Genomic DNA, 12,576 nt, shown 5'->3' on the forward strand with positions numbered 1-12,576 from the left:
AGCAAAACTCATCAAGGCATCTTAGTGTGAAATAGAAATATAAGATTGCATACAATCATATAAGAAACATGTGTATAAAGAAAGAAAAAAAACAACACATGGAAAGAAAGGTGAATAACATACATCAATATATATAAACCAAATATAAGTACAATGTATGTCAAATGGTCACAAGACCAATGTACAAGAGATAATGTATCAAAAATAGAAAGAAAAGAAAAGATACAAGAATCCTCACTACATCCCTCATATACACACTACCCCTATCACAAAAACTCCTTTACTAACCCTCCCCCTATGAGTATGACTACTTTCATCTCAAAACTAGTCTGCCTTTTTGTCACGAGTGACAAAGGGCAAGTACATCAAGTAGACATCTCATTATCACTGGGTGAGCTAGCACCATCATCCTTATCAAGATCCTCACTGTTGGAGCCATTGTCACTCTCATCCTCAGTTGCTGGTGGAGAAGGAGAAGAAGTAGCAGTGAAACCACCCATGGTAGCCTGTCGTCGTGCGATACGACTGACATAGGTGTTCACCTGATACAACTCATCACTAAGAGTGTCAAGGTGAGTATCCATGCACACTAGATGTGCCATGATGGCCTCAAGTGTCACTTCACCCATAGACGACAAAGAGGCGGAGGTGGATGGAGCCGTAAAGGTTGGAGGAGTTGCCGTTTGTGTCTGGGGTTGCCTTAGTCTGAGGTGTGCCTCACTTTGTCAAATGGTAGCAGCGTCTATGGCACCCATCACGGAAAAATAAGGAGAGACAGGAAAGGGGATAGAAAAATGGTGAAGTATCTACGTGATAGCCAAAAGAAAAATGAGCTTATCACGGTTCGCCGTATCCCTATAGACACCTATGAAGGATCAAATAAAGTGAGAAGGGAAGTCAATAGAGATATCCTGTAAGAAGGACAACAAAAAATCAAGCACAAGGCTCTGTGATAGAGTTATAGTGAAACAAAGGATGAAGAACAAATGTCATCACCATGTTAAGGAACCTTGGACCTTTTGCAAAGCCTAAGCAAGGGGTGTTTTAACGGTCACCCCAATAAGAAGGTGTCTCACAAAAGCGAGACGAGAGTTCATCTTTGGACACTATCCTTAGACGCTCACAGCCAGGGTAGTCAAGATGTGCTACCCTAGGAACGTGTAGTACATCGAAGACAATCTCTAGAGTAACTACAATGCGCGTACCTCGAACGCAGAAGAAATAAGATACTGAAGTATCGATTCCGTGCATATTAGAGTAAAACTCCTGTATGATCACGCCACACAGTGACTCCCAACCTCTACTGTAGATGACAGTGGGTAGGTCAGTATCGAAAAAATCCGATAGGATGACTTGGCGCTCCAAATGAATGCCTCATCTAGAAAAGTTCTTCGAGAAGTCCTTACGAGTCTTCTCATCACGGAACCAAATGTGAGATGGAGTGGGGTCAGAGGAAGAAGATGCCCCAGAACGCAGAGGGTTCTAGGATGGAGTAGATTTGCATTTAGGTGCCATAGAAACAAACTAATGCGAGAGAGAAAGAGAGAGAGAGAGAGAGAGAGAGAGACAATCAGAAAAGTACCAACACAGTAGTATAAATGAATATAAAGAATTAAAGATAAGTATGCATGAAAATGCATGAGCATGGGACGTGCAAATTTAAATACATCATAGGCTCAGCCCAATCCAAACCTACCAGCACACAACATTGCAACAAAGTAAACAGACATCTAAATGCATGAAACATTGTTATAATGCAAATGTGATGCAATGCATGAAATTTTAAACTCATTTAAGCAACACCCATCCCAAAAATTTCACAACAACTTCATCAATTTTGAAAAGCCCCAAAAATTTTAAAAAATCCCAAAAGTTAGGTCAAAAGGAATGAAATGCATGATAAAGTGAGGGATTAAGGACCTTACCAATGAAGAAGAACAAGATTAAGGTCGAAAAACTCTTGGGAATGAAGTTTGGAGTAAGAGAGAAGAGTTTGGGAGGTGAAAAGGCTGAAAGGAATCGAGAGAGATCGAAGAGAATGGACCTGAAATCGCGAGGAACCTTTATATAGAAACTTCATAAATCTCGATAAATCAAGATGTGTCGAGAATTAAAAAGGCGCTTTTTAGCTGTCAAAGAGCTATCTAGGATCTATTGAGAGGTGTCCACAGTGAAGGAAGCTCAATGGATCGAGGAAGCTGTCGAGAAGCTATCCAGTAAACAGAAGGTATCTCGATGGATCAAGAAGCTATCGAGAATGCGATAAAAAGCAACTAAAGGGTCTTGATAGATAGCCTAGTTTTCAAGAGGTGTCCAGCAACTATTGAGATTGCTTAAAAACAGTTTTTCAAAGAAGAGGAAAACACAAATATGAACGCAATCAAGCATGCTACTCAACCAAAGATCCAAACAACATTTTAAGCTCTCAAAATCATCTCTCAATCAAGAAAAATCTTAATCACATAGATCCAAAACACACACACACATACAAAACAAGTCTAACCAATTTTATATTTCAAAAACAAGTGAAGACAGTTTAGTGAACATACATTAACACATGTATTTCTTATGATGGCTAAATCACATTGTACTTGCACATGTATCAAAAGTAGCAAAGAATTTTGCGTGTTGTGTGTAAAAAACATCTGAAGATTACATAAGTGTTTACATGTTATGACGATTTGAGATATGAGAAAATCACTTTAACTTACACACAATCATAATTGTTTGATGGGGACTATCACCTTCGAGGTACATCTTATAACTCTCACATCTCTTAGAACACACGCTTGCAATCATATGTAAAGTATTTTGATTTTTTTGCTTTTACTTTTCTCTGCATATTTTTCTTTTAAGCAAATCATGCATAGGCATATAAGAGACAGAAAAGAAATACCCAATAATGTTAAGTATTTGACATTCCACTTTTGTGTCATTTTATGATTGGCGGGCAACAGTGGTGAGATGGTTATTGATGCCTTTCTCTTAGGATTTTCTAGTCCTTCTCGTCAAAAAGAGTGATATGAGTGTTAAGTACAAGAGATTACTTAATCTTACTCATCACAAACACGAGCCACAAAGCTCACTTGCTTAGTTGTGCATAGAGATACTCATCTAAGCTACAAAAGATACAAAGTTTAGAAAACTTTGTTTCATTGACCATCCAAGGTACACATACCAATGTACACAAACACACACTATTTTTATATTTTTTTTTTTCCAATTTTTTTTTTATATGAAGAACAAAATAAAGCAAAACTGAAAAATAAACAACCAAAAACATGTTAAACAAAGAAATGCATAAAACTAGACTAACTCAAAACAATAAAGCAAAACACACAAGTAATGCAACACAAAAACAAGACAGGGAGACAGAGAAAAAGTGACAGAATCACTTGGAGCCCTTTTCCTTCCACACCTTGGAAGAACCTTTTCGTTTAGCAAAACCTTGATCCAGTGGTGAGGGGGAAGAATTGAAATTGTTCAAGTTCGACAGAAACATAAGGGCTTTGAAAAGATCTCCAAAAGAAGCAAAGGAGGACGGAAACTAATTTTGGTTTCCCGATGCGATCATGCTGTTACTCTATTGAGTGGCTAACCAGTTATAGCAATTAGGTCAAGTATGTTCAGCTACGCCACAGTGATGACAGAAATGCTGCTTTTTTTTGTATGTGCAGAATAGAGTTCTCCTCAAACCACAAAGAACTCTATTCTGCATCCTTGCTCTTATATTGTGCCTTATTCTGCAACCAAATTTGGTATATATGTTGACCAACCAGCCCTCACAACATGGATTTAGATGAATGTCCACAGAGTTTACAGATCCTCAATGAATTAAATCCTCCCTCTTTGTCAACTGCCAATTCACTAAACAATATCTAAGCACAAGCCTCCATATCCTTCTAGTGGAGGAACATTTGAAATCAAATGATGTCTACTTTCTAGCACATTCCTAGAAAATAAGCACAACATATCACCCACATAACCTAGTTTGATTAGCTTGTCACAAGTACTCAATCATGTTTAGCATTGCACATAAAACCATGCTTAGGGTCGAAATAGGAAACTGCACAACCCTCAACCTATCCACCTCATCATTATCGTTTTGAAATTCGGTCTGTACAGTTTGACCCAATTAACCAAGAATCACCCATCTGACCGGTTCTTTTAACCCTTAAAACCTGCTCTACACAAAAAATTCAGTGGATCGTGTGAACTGAGGTTAAACTACCTGGGTTTGAGAATCATGACCAGGTCTCATGGTTTAGGCTAAAGCTTAAAAAATATATTAAAAAAACAAAAAAAAAAAAAAAAACTTCACTTCATCTCCGATGAAACTGAGCTATTTGTACCATTTTCTGTGCCTTATCAACCCAAATTTGAAATTGCAGTCCCAAAACACACTAAATCAGAAAATCCATGTACAATGAGATGAAAAGCACAAACCTTTTCTTTATCTTCCTCATCTACATTTTCCTTGTTCTTACTCTTTTGCATCTTCCATCTCCTGTCACAAGTCTAGTACCCAAAAGCCAAGATTTTTTCATTTCTATGAGTTGTCTACCACTACAGTCTATGCATTGACAGATACTACCATTTCCCATGTGAAAAGTTGGACATGTGGCTACGTCTCTGCCTTTCATTTTGGTTTGTAATTTTTAAACAACTTTTTTTTTTTTAATTTGAATGGTACATCATAACAACATACTACAAACCCATCAATTCCCACCAATTTGTAATTTCGTATATTTTAATTTATTTATTGCTTTTGTTGTAACGTCCTAGTCAGTCAAAAAAAATGAAAGAAAGTAAAGATTAGATTTTTTTTAAAGTTCCCACATGCCCCACCTAACCCCACTACCCACCACTCATTTCAATCCATCTCACCCTCTCATGTCTGGCCATATCTCTCATTTGTTCCTTTTTCTTTTCTTTTCACTTAAACAACTCCTCTCTAGTCTTATATGCTCTCTCACCGGTACTTCCACGCCACCACCACCACCATTTTCACCATCATTTTTCCAGCAAGACCACTGAAAAAATCCTTAGGAACCCCTAAGCATCATCATCCCTTTATTTGAGGTAAAATTTTCTATTCTTTTTGGTGGGTTTAATATTTTGCTTGAGGTTATATTTTTATCTAAGCTTTAATAATGATACCCATGTAATATATGAGCATTGGAAGTGATATTCGTGTGCTTTTATGTATGGCTTTTGCATTGGTGGAATTATTTGATGAGTGGGTTTATGGTTTGTGCTAATGATGACTACTTAAGGTGAAAGTTCAAATATGTGTATAAACACCCTTGAACGTTTAGACCCTCAAATTACAAATTAACCAATTCAAGCTTTATGTCAAACAACTAGTGTGCGGAAAATAAACATAAGCTATAATATAGAATTGGATAAACTATCTAAGCCAAAATAAAATCACAACCCACAACAGATAATAAAAGGCAAAGATAAAAGGGAAGGAAGATGCAAACACAAACACAACACGCGATGTGTTATCGAAGAGGAAACCAAAGCCCTCAGTGTAAAACCTCTTCGCCGCCCTTCAAGCGGTAAACAATCCACTAGAAAATGTAGTTGGGATACATGGACAGCAATAGACCCTCCAAGCCTAATCTACCCAGTGCACCTAAGCCCTCCAAGCTTCTTGCTTCAATGAGGTTGTGCCGAATCTTTTTCTTTTCTAGCTTCCTGGATTTCGCTATTAGACCGTAGCATCAACCAATGTAGATTGGTTCCTTCCTAACTGCTTCCCAGAAAACCAAACAGTCCTTTCACAGTGATGAATATGGTGAGAACAAGGTTTTGGTAAAATACCTCTCAAGGATTTGACAATGGAGAGGAAGAGAGTTAAGGAATTTGAAGAGACTCTAATGTATAGATTGTAGGTGAATCAATCTTGTTTTTCTTTAGCGTTTCTCTCTCAAAATTCTCTCTGGAAGCTCTCTTTCATTTGTAGGTATAAGGGGTTTTTATACTAGAGTGAGAGGAGAATGTGAAACGTCAAGATTCACAAAACAGGGGTGGCTCACGGCTTGATCTCGCGACTTGACTGAGTCGCGAGATCCAGTCGCGAGATAACCGTATGGCCAGTTGTCCTGTTTTGTCCTGTAGTGCTCCAGCTAGCATGACTGTTCACCTTCTGGCACGCTTGGCACGTGTGCTGCGTCTGGTGGCTTGAAGCCGCGAGCCACCCGCAAGAACAAGCCGCGAGTCTCTGTTTTCTTGCACACTCTTGAGCAATCAACACTCTATCTCACTCACTACCCTTACAACAAACCCACCTAAATACAGGGTCGCTAAAAGCTGAAATACAAGTAACTTTAGCACGGAATAAAGCCAATAAAATGGTTGATTAAATTCAACCTTACATAAGGTTTATGTATGGTGGAAAATTTAGAGGTTTTGAGTTATAACGTGTGATGGTTGGAAATCTAATTTTTCCATTGCCATTGGGTTTATTTGGGGTTAGTTGAAGTTCTAAATTTCTTGTCTTGGAGGATATTTTGATTTTGCTTCATGGGTCTCTTAATGATGTAGTGTAAATTTTATGGAAGCTATTCATGATGTTGGTGATGATATTAAATGGGTTAACTTTATAAATTGGAGTTTATGCCTTGTGAAGCAATTTGTTGGGAAACTTTGGAAGTAGAATATATTAGTATTGATGAGGTTAAATACTAGGCTTGCCTAATTAAGTGCTCATTTGGCAATTCCTAAATTGTAGCTAGATACAATTTCAAGCTTTATGCTTATTATGATAGGTTTACTTGATATTGTTTAGGTTCTAGCTAATCTCCTTGGAGCTTGGAGAGTTAGGCTTTTGTGGTTGCAAGGTAAGTAGCTTTTTAATGGGATTTTTGAAACATAACCATGTTGCATAAATGTTGATTTTGGGTTAGACACGCTTTTGAAAACTACCTATGGAAACTGTATTTTCCTAAAAACTATTGTGTTGTAACCTTAATATATATATATATATGATCATATATATGAAAATGTATCATATTTGGTATTGCATTTGGGGGAATGCATGAATTGTTGACATGGAAAAATGAGCATCTTTTATTTAATCGTTGATAAGGAAATCATGGATTTTATGGTATATTGGAAAATTTAAATATGCTTATGTTGTCTTGTTATTTAGAAAATTGATAGAAAATCTTTTTAACGAGAATGAAGTTGAAAACCTTACAAACTTTGTGGAAGTTAGATTATTTAAGTTTTTTCTGAAACTACCTGGTTATAAACTATGTATTTGAAAGGAAATGTATACCTCTGAGATTTATGTGGTTTTAACACCATGTCATATGTGGTTTCCCAATGATCACCCGATTTGGTTTTTGTAGTCTTTGTAATAATGGAATCAGATCTAGGTCAGTGCCCTTTCACTTTGGATGACGTGTTCTTCCCTGCTGCCTATGGGGGGAAAAGGTTCCTTGATTATGTTTGGGTGAGGCTGCTGTCCATGGGGCCAAAAGACCACATGAAAAAGAGGTCTTATTTGACGCACTCTATTACCCATGGGGGGAGAGAAAAACCATGAGGGTATGGGTGAGGCTATTGTCCATAAGGCCAAGAGTCTACATACCAGAGAGGAAAATATCATGCCAGTTGTGAATGGGTGAATCCCTTGACCGGTCTATGTGGTAGTGTGGTATATATATGATAATTTACCTTTTGTTAGATATTATGGCTTTGGAAATTATATTGTTGGTGCTCACAGATTATAGTATATAGTTTCAAGGTATTTACTTTGAGAAACTTTGTGTTTCATTATTCAATCATTCTTATCATATCATATTTGTAACATCCCAATCAGCTTTAAAAAAAAGTCAAGATCAGATATATTTTTGGGTTCCCATGTGCCAAGCCCTACCTAACCTCACTACCCACATCACAATCACTCTATCTTTTCATTCCTTTGGCTGGCTCACTCCCTCACTTCTCTTTTCTTTCTTTTCTTCTTTTTCATTTTCGGTAGAACACTCTCTACTCTCATCCTCTCCACTGGCACTTCCACACCACCACCATCACCATTTCCACAATCATTTTTCCGGCAAGATCACCAGAAGATTCTTGGGAACCCATAAACACCTTCACATCCTTTTTTTGAGGTAAAAATTTCTCATCTTTTTGGTGGGTTTTGCACTTTTGCTTGAGGGTATTTTTATCTAAGCTTTAATAATGATACCCATGTGATTTATGAGCATTGAAAGTGATATTTTTGTGTTTTTATGTATGGGTTTTGTATTGGTGGAATTATTTGATGAGTGGGTACATATTTTGTACTATTGATGACTAGTTAAGGTTTATGTATGGTGGAAAAATTTAGGGGTTTTAAGTTATAACATGTGATGGTTGGTGAATTTAATTTTTCTATTGCCATTGGGTTTATTTGGAGTTAGTTGAAGTTCTAAATTTCTTATCTTGGAGGATATATTGATTTTGCTTTCATGGGTCTCTTAATGATGTAGTGTAAATTTTATGGAAGCTAGTCATAATGTTGGAGAAGATATTAAATGGGTTTACTTTATAATTGGAGTTTATGCCTTGTGAATCAATTTGTTGAGAAACTATGGAAGTGGAATGTATTATTATTAATGAGGTTAGATGCTAGGCTTGTCTAATTAAGTGATTGTTTGGCAATTCCTAAATTGTGGCTAGATGCAAATTCAAGCTCTATACTTATTGTGATAGGTTTACTTGATATTGTTTAGGTCCTAGCTAATCTCCTTGGAACTTGGAGAATTAGGATTTCGCGGTTGCGAGGTAAGTAGCTTTTAATGGGATTTTGAAAAATAACCATGTTATATAAATGTTTTTGGATTAGACACGCTTTTGGAAACTACCTATGGAAATTATATTTTCCTAAAAACTATTGCGTCGTAACCTTAATATATATATATATATATATATGATTATATATAGAAATGCATCATATTTGGTATTGCATTTGGGGAAATGCATGAATTGTTGATATGGAAAAATGAGTATCTTTCATTTAATCTTTGATAAGAAAATCATTGATTTTGTGGTTTATTGAAAAATTTAAAGATGCTTACCTTGTCTTGTATTATTTGGTGATTTGATAGAAATCTCTTGACAAGAATGAAGTTGAAAACCTTACAAACTTTGTAGAAGTTAGATTATTTAAGGTTTTCTGAAACTACTTGGATATGAACTATGTGTTTCAAAGTAATGTAACATGTGAGTTGTTTTAACACCATGCTATGTGTGATTTCCTGATGATCACCCGATTTAGTTTCAGTAGTCTTTGTGACAACGGAATCAAATCCAGGTCAATGCCCTTTCACTTTGGATGATGCTTTCTTCCCTGTTGTCCATGGGGGAAAGAGGTTCCTTAATTGTGTGTGGGTGAGGCTGCTGTCCATGGGGCCAAAAGACCACATGCAAGAGAGGTCCTATTTGACGTGCTCTCTCTGTTGCCCATGGGGGGAAAGAAAAACCTTGAGGGTATGGCTGAGGCTGCTATCCTTGGGGCCAAGAGTCTGCATACCAGAGAGGATAATATCATGCCAGTTGTGAATGGGTGGATCCCCTGATCGGTCTATGTGGTAATATGGTAGATTTGTGATAATCTATCTTATGTTAGATATTATGGCTTTGGAAATTATATTGTTGATGCTCACAGATTATAGTGTATAGTTTCAAGGTATTTTCTTTGAGAAACTTTGTGTTTCATTATTTAATCATTCTTGTCATATTATTATTTTGATGATGAAACTTGCATTTCCCCCACCCCCATTAAATGTGCTACTTACTGGGTTTTGTCTCATCCCATTATTTTATAAACTTTTCAAAGTAGGTAACAATCTTTTGAGATAGCTTTTTGATGGCTAATAGTAGTTAGACTAACTACTGATGGAGGCTGAACTTTTGTAATGGAGATATTAGATGTTACATCTTAGAATAGGCTTGACTCATTCTTTTGTATATTATAGTGGTTGTGACTTTATTCCCACCGATGGAACAAGTTGTTGATATGTAATTATTTATTCAGACCTCTATCATTTTGTGGCCAATGGTCATTGTAATTAATGCTTAAAGCTCTGACTTACTTTGAGAGTATATTCAATGGAATTATTATGATAATTCTTGATATTAGAACTTGATAAAATTTTTGTGGATTGGATTGTCAAAAGGGAAAGAAAGAAAAAAATCTACAGGTACTTTGAGATGTTTTTCTCATGCTTTGGACCCTTTGGGGTTTGGGGCGTGATAATATTACTATTATTGAAAATGGAACTTGCATTTCTCCCACCCCCATTAATTATGCTACTTACTAGGCTCTGTCTCATTCCACTATTTTATAAATTTTTCAGAGTAGGTAACAATCTTTTGAGATAGCTTTTTGGAGGCTGAACTTTTGTAATGGAGATATTAGATGATGTACATTTTAGAATAGACTTGACTCATTCTTTTGTATATTATAGTGGTTGTGACTTTATTCCCACTGATGACACAAGCTGACGTTATGTAATTATTTATTCAAACCTCTATTCTTTTGTGGCCAATGGTCATTGTAATTACTGCTTAGAACTCTGACTTATTTTAAGAGTATATTCAATTGAATTATTATGATAATTCTTGATATTGGTACTTGATATGATTTATGTGGATTGGATTGTCAAAAAGGAAAAAATCTACCGGTACTTTGAGATGCCTTTCTCATACTTTGGACCCTTTGAGGTTTGGGGCTTGTCAAACTGTCAATGTAATTGTAGATTAAAAAATGCTTAAAACATTGTATATATTTATAAAGATTGTATAATGTTTTAGGCATTTATTTAATCTTCAATGTAAATCTTACCTTGATATTATATTGTAAATAAATAAGTTTTCTTTTATTATTATTATTATTAACAATAGATAATATTGCATTGATTTTTGAACACTATAATAGAAGTTGTGATATGAAAAATACATTTGAAAGATGGTCTTTATATTTATTTGGTTTATTTTAGACAAATTTTATATTTATACTAATTTAATATATTAATTTATATTTTTAATAATTATTAAATTAATTATGACGTCATCATTGTTCGACCTTGATTGAACCTCATGTCCGACCTCAAAAACCTTGAACCTCTTTCCTTTACGGTTCGATGAACAGTCCGGGTTTCAAAACCATACTCATCATGCTTGAATCAAATCGATTTCCAACCCAAGTTGGCTTGAGAATGAGAGGTAGGATAAATTATAATTTGGAAATGATAGTGATCAACTTTGTACTATATCCGTAATTTTCAAGCAATAGAAGCTTTAATAGTTTTGTAGAGAGGGAAAATTCCCAACCGATTTATTTCAAATTTGAACTTTAGTCATCTACAAATTATATTGAAATGTTAGTTACTTGTGGCTCTTTCTCCCTTTGATAGTCATTTCTTTTGTTCACCTCTCTTGCGCTCTTTCTTTTCTCTCTCTTCTTTTTTTATATTTTTTATCTCCATACGATTTTATATTTTTCTATAAAATTTGAATTGGAAACTATCCTCAAATTTGCTTAAAGTTCATAATCAATTTATAATTCTATAACCAAAGGTCCTAATAAATTGCACAGGCTAGATAGAAGATAGTGCATATTTTATTAATAGCTAGGCTAGAAGAAGGGTGAAATCATACCAACACCAATACATTGGGTCCCATTATCAAAAACTAATAATAATAATAATAATAATAATAATAATAATTTAAAACTATAAATAAAATAAAATAAAATAAAAATTGGATCCCATAACTACTCTATAAAAAGGGTACATGTTGATCAAGGGTAAGGGTTATTGTCCTTGTCCAACATAAAGTCATTTTCATTAGAGCCTCACATCTGTTTCAAAGTAAATAATAATAATAAGGGCCAAGTGAAGACAAAGGATTGTAATCATGGGAAAAGTATTTTATACCTAATGATATCACGTCATCTGTGTCAAAATCACAAAAATAGCTACTCACTAACACATGCCTTTTATTTGTTAGTGAGGTAGTTATTTTTTGTTAATAAGTCTCACGCTAATTGAATTTTGATATTATTGACATAGTATCATTTGATACCAAATACCTTCTCATAGTTATGAATGGGCAACTCATGCTTGACTTGTAAGCCATTTTGTAGAAAAATATTTGATGAAGTGAATAGAATAATGTCTTATCTTCCACATTCCAGCATGGAAATGGCTTCTCAAATGAAAAGACTATAATGCTTTTATATTGTTTTGAAGAATTGCTTTTAATCATGGTTCTTGTCATATGGCTTCTTTTTTTTTTTTTTTTTTTTTTTTTTTTTTTTTTTTTTTATTGAATTGAGGGGGAAATGAGCATTTGTCCATAATTTACAAACTATGCAGCAAAATGCCTCTGTTTTAAAACTATTTAGCAAAATGTCACTATTTTTTTAACTTTATTTTAACAAAATCAAGTTATAAGTGGAACTTGACATTAGCAATGTCAAGTTCTGTGCATATTTTGCCAATTAAATTTTTTTGAGGATAGAACTTAATTTTGAGGATATCGAGTTTTATACAAGACTCAATTTTGTTAAAA

The 12,576-nt window shown here is 35.0% G+C and overlaps 1 long non-coding RNA gene across 1 annotated transcript; it reads left to right on the top strand.

The window, feature by feature from the left end:
* Positions 1 to 7,042: 7,042 nt before the first annotated feature.
* On the top strand, positions 7,043 to 10,128 carry LOC126722166 (uncharacterized). The gene is made up of 2 exons (XR_007653981.1): positions 7,043 to 8,129; positions 8,733 to 10,128. It is a non-coding gene; the product is annotated as an uncharacterized LOC126722166 (long non-coding RNA).
* Positions 10,129 to 12,576: the final 2,448 nt, after the last annotated feature.

This window comes from Quercus robur, chromosome 4, assembly GCF_932294415.1.
Source record: "Quercus robur chromosome 4, dhQueRobu3.1, whole genome shotgun sequence".
Taxonomy (NCBI): Eukaryota; Viridiplantae; Streptophyta; class Magnoliopsida; order Fagales; family Fagaceae; genus Quercus; species Quercus robur.